A 3,987-nucleotide genomic window follows, 5' to 3' on the forward strand; every position below is an offset into this window, starting at 1 on the left:
CATATAGCAAATTTTGTGGTTCAGTTTTTCAGTTATGTCCCACTCTTTCTAACCCTTTTGGGTTTTCTTGGCAAAGATACTGGAGTGGTTTGCCATTTCCTTCTTCAGCCCATTTCACAGATGAGGAAACTGAGGCAAATAGGATTAAGTGACTTGCCCTGGTCACGCAGCTAGCAAGTGTCCGAGTCCAGAGTCTGAACTCAGGAGGATTAGTCTTTCTGACTCCAGGCCTAGTGCTCTATTCACTGTGCCACCTAGCTGCCCTACATATGGTGGATATATACACACAAAGATGACCCCAACTGAAAAGCTATTATGTTTGCTCACTCTTGCAAACTATTATTAGACGTTTGTGTATATTTCAACAAAAAGCATCTACGCTCACTCTACTGATCAAATTCACTAAGTCGTTATTAATTAATAATTATTTTTTTGAGTCCACCTTATCCCCCAGAACCAAAACAGGGATTTTTCTTCAAAAATAATGAATCATATTTAATCACACTGCTTCCAACTTAAATATCATTAATGATATTTAAGCAAGAGAAAAAAGTCTTTTGTAACAGTAAGAAATGAGATTTTAAAACATTTGAATCTCATTCATCTTTTCCTTATCCTTTTAAACATTCCACTTTTTGTTTATATTTTATAACATATTTAATATATTATGTATTGAGGCTCTCTCCCACATATAGCATGGGGGTACCATTGTGTGGCTTGAAAGATGGAGAACAGACATTTCTAACCTCTTCTTCCCCACCCTTCTCCAAAGGAGACTTTATTTCCTGCCAGGAATGGAAACCAAAGATTGGGGCTAGAAGCTTAGCCACTCTGCTCTCCTTAAAGAGAGATTGTACCAAGGCTAGAATTATATCTATCCAATCCTTTAAATATTATTAGTCCAGGGGATGTGGTTTTTAGGTTCAAGCTCAACTTCTGATTGCTTGTCATTTATGGGGAGAAGACCCTCAAGCTCTCTACCCAAGGCTAGACTCCCTTCCCAGAAAATACCATTTCCACAATGAACACACAGAGAAAGTAGCAAAGAAATTCCTTTATCCTAGCTCATAGCAAAGCATAAAGCGTAAAAAGCATACATGGGAGAATACACACTCTATATAGAGCAAAGAAACTCTCTGATTGGGAATGAGGCAACTTGGATCAGCTGAGAGATAATTCCCGATCTCATCCCAAGGGAAATTCCCCAAAATCTCTAATGTAGCTGGAGAGAGGGATATGATGGAAACTGCCACCTCCTCTCATGTCAACTTCTTCCTGTTCTTATTTTCCCCTCAACAATCTATAGTGAGATGGGCATTGTTCATCTTCTCTCTGGAAGCCAGAAGCACCCAAAGTGACTGCCAAGCTGCCAAGCCCCAAAGAGACTTGAAGAGACTCAAACAATTGGAGTTCTCTCCCCTCCTACTATCATCACCAGCTCTGCCCCACCCCTTATTCAGGAATAGGGTATCGATCTCCAACAACGAAGAGAAAGTCTCATACCAACAGGCTTTGGGATTTTAGATTACATTCTGTACATATATATAATTTATAAATGCATATGTGTATTGTATTTGTATATGTATTTCTTTATATAATATTATATCCACATACATGGGTGTGTTCAAAAACTTTTACTGCTACGTATGCATCAAAAAATTTGGAGAACACTGATCTAATCCAATTTCCTCATTTTACATTTGAGAAAACAGGCCAGTCACATTTGGCTGTTAAACAGGAGTCTGATCAGACATCACATTGTGTTTATACAGAAACAATTCCTCTTAATCATACTTTCTCATTTACGATGTATTTTTGAGGAAAGAAGCAAAGGAAAATACACCTCAAATTACAAGGGTGAAAATGTTGCCAAAATGTCCATATATGCATTGCGGCACAGTAGACAGAGTCTTGGAGTCAGGATCCTTAAGAACTGGTTTCAAGGCCTGGGCAGGAAGGCCTAACTTTATTCAGCAGATGAGAAAATATCTCTGAGAGGGGAAGATGTCCAAGGTCACACATCTTGGACCCAGATGAGCTGGGACTAAAACAGAGGCATTCTGACTCCTAGCCCAGAGAAGATGCTGACTTTCAATTCCTGAACTGAATTCCTCCAGCCATGTATAGACCAACAAAAAGTGCTTTATCTATTGAGTCAGAAGATCCAGATTCAAATCCTACTTCTGCTGTTTAATACCTGTGTGACCTTGGACAAGTCATTTAACTCCCTTGGTCCTAAATGTCCTCATTTGTAAAATGTCAGAGTAGGACTGGATGAATTTTGAGATCCCTTCAAGCTCAAAATCAACTATCTCATGGCATTCTGTGCTTTGTATTTTTCTGTCTCCATATATTTTTATGACTCTTCTCTCACTTCTTGATTAATCAATAATCAATAATTATTTATCAAGTGCATAGAAAGGAAAGGAGGGAAGGAAGGGAGAAAGGGAAGAATAGAGAGGAGAGAGGTACCCAGGCCTTAGTTTGAAATTCAGAAAGTCAAGACCAGGGGTAACTGCTATTAACAGAAGGTAGCCCTAACCCTCCAAGACTTTATTCCTAATGCTGTAGACATGCCTTCTTCAACCACCATTTTCCTAATCTCATGCTTTATTAATTTGCTACCTTTAATCTGCTGCAGCTGTGTTAGAACTTGGACTTGGAACTAGGAAAAACCTGAGTTCAAATCCAATCTCAGACACTTACTAGCTGTGTGATCCTGGCAAATCACTTAACCTCTGTCTGCCTCTATGTCCTCATCTATAAAATAGAGATAATAAAAGCACCTACCTCTGACCATTGTTATGAGAATAAAATGAAATGTTTATAATGAGCTTCAAAAACCTTAAAGGACTAAATAGTGTTATGGTAATAATAATAATTATTATTTTTAGAACTGTGTATAACATAAAAATAAAAAGGCTTCCCAGATTAGGTGTGCAAGTTTTAGTACAGACACCACTTTGGATGCTCAGAAGTCTATCCTCCTTTTTTATTCTGACTTTTATCCATATTCTGTACAGGAAAGTTACTGCCTAGGGGACATCTGGATAAATGAGGAAATGCATGGATAAAGTTTGGGAGCTTTCCCCGAGACTTCTCTTTCTTAACAGGGAAAATTTGGGGACTACTTTTTATTGCCCAGGAATCTAGGGAAGAAAATAATAACTCCAGTGGAAATTTCCCCAGAACAGCATTTCCTTTTGTAAAAACTTCCATTAAAATAGGGATGATAAATTGGAGTTACAATGCTGTTACATAAAAGACAGGATTTTTCTGAAAACAAAAAGCTCCAAGTTTTTTGTGGATTTGTGTTAATTCGACTCCTTTAGACCTCAGCCAGCCTTGGCAGTCACTTAGCCCTCACTCTATCAAGAGACTTGACATGTTCATAAAAATCCGATTTGGAAATAAGGAGGCACAGGTAGACATTTGGGGGAAACAACCCATCAGGTCCTTCTTAGAACATCAGGCCTTCTTAGAAGGCCTTCTGGGAATCATGTAGTTACATAGAGTAGAATCACTACAACCAGACAATCTTTTTCTGCAAATGTGTGTCAGATTCCTTTCCAAACTGCATTGAATGATGAGAAAAGTGAGCTGACTGATTTCTCAAAATGGAGGGACAAGTTTCTAGTCTAATAGTCTCGGCCAAATAAAGCCAAGCTAAACACCTAGTTTAAAGGGAAAAGAACACAGATGCAAGGTGGTAAACCTGTCTTTAGCAACAAGTAGCATTACTGATGTACGTTTTCCAGCACACTTGCAAATAGCCACCACATTATTACTACCCCATATCAAAACATGTAAGTTGACCTATTAAATCTTTTCACCCCACAAGATAAAGAGCTCCATAAGGACGGAAACCATGTTTTTCTTCATTGTCTTATCTCACCCCATGCTTCAAGTAGCATTCTGTGCACAGCAAGCCTTTCACAAATATTTGTGGAAGTTGAAATTTTAAATATTTTAAATCTTTAGAGTTGG

The sequence above is a fragment of the Phascolarctos cinereus genome, unplaced genomic scaffold (assembly GCF_003287225.1).
Source record: "Phascolarctos cinereus isolate Bilbo 61053 unplaced genomic scaffold, phaCin_HiC Scaffold_9;HRSCAF=440, whole genome shotgun sequence".
In the NCBI taxonomy this organism is placed as follows: domain Eukaryota; kingdom Metazoa; phylum Chordata; class Mammalia; order Diprotodontia; family Phascolarctidae; genus Phascolarctos; species Phascolarctos cinereus.